Source organism: Bison bison, unplaced genomic scaffold (genome assembly GCF_000754665.1).
Source record: "Bison bison bison isolate TAMUID 2011002044 unplaced genomic scaffold, Bison_UMD1.0 scf7180017864317, whole genome shotgun sequence".
Lineage (NCBI taxonomy): Eukaryota > Metazoa > Chordata > Mammalia > Artiodactyla > Bovidae > Bison > Bison bison.
The window spans coordinates 8109053-8109544 of NW_011494889.1; positions in this window are offsets into that span (position 1 = coordinate 8109053).

Genomic DNA, 492 nt, shown 5'->3' on the forward strand with positions numbered 1-492 from the left:
CACTATTGTGAATTGAATAATTTTCTTAATTGCATTTTTGGACTTTTTTGTCTGTTGCAATTGTATATAGATATACAATTGATTTTTGTGTATTGATCTTATATCCTACAACCTTGCTCAATTTATTTATTAGTTCTTACGGTTTACTCTTGTTGTGGTCCACAGAGTCAAAGGCTTTGGCATAGTCAATAAAGCAGTAGTAGATACTTTTCTTTAACTCTCTGCTTTTTCAATGATCCAACGGATGTTGGCAATTTGATCTCTGGTTCCTCTGCCTTTTTTAAATCCAGCTTGGACATTGGAAGTTCACGATTCATGTACTGTTGAACCCTAGCTTGGAGAATTTTGAGCATTACTTTACTAGCATGTGAGATGAGTGCAATTGTGCGGTAGTTTGACCATTCTTTGGCATTGCCTTTCTTTGGGATTGGAATGAAAATTGACCTTTTCCAGTCCTGTGGCCACTGCTGAGTTTTCCAGATTTGCTGGCAT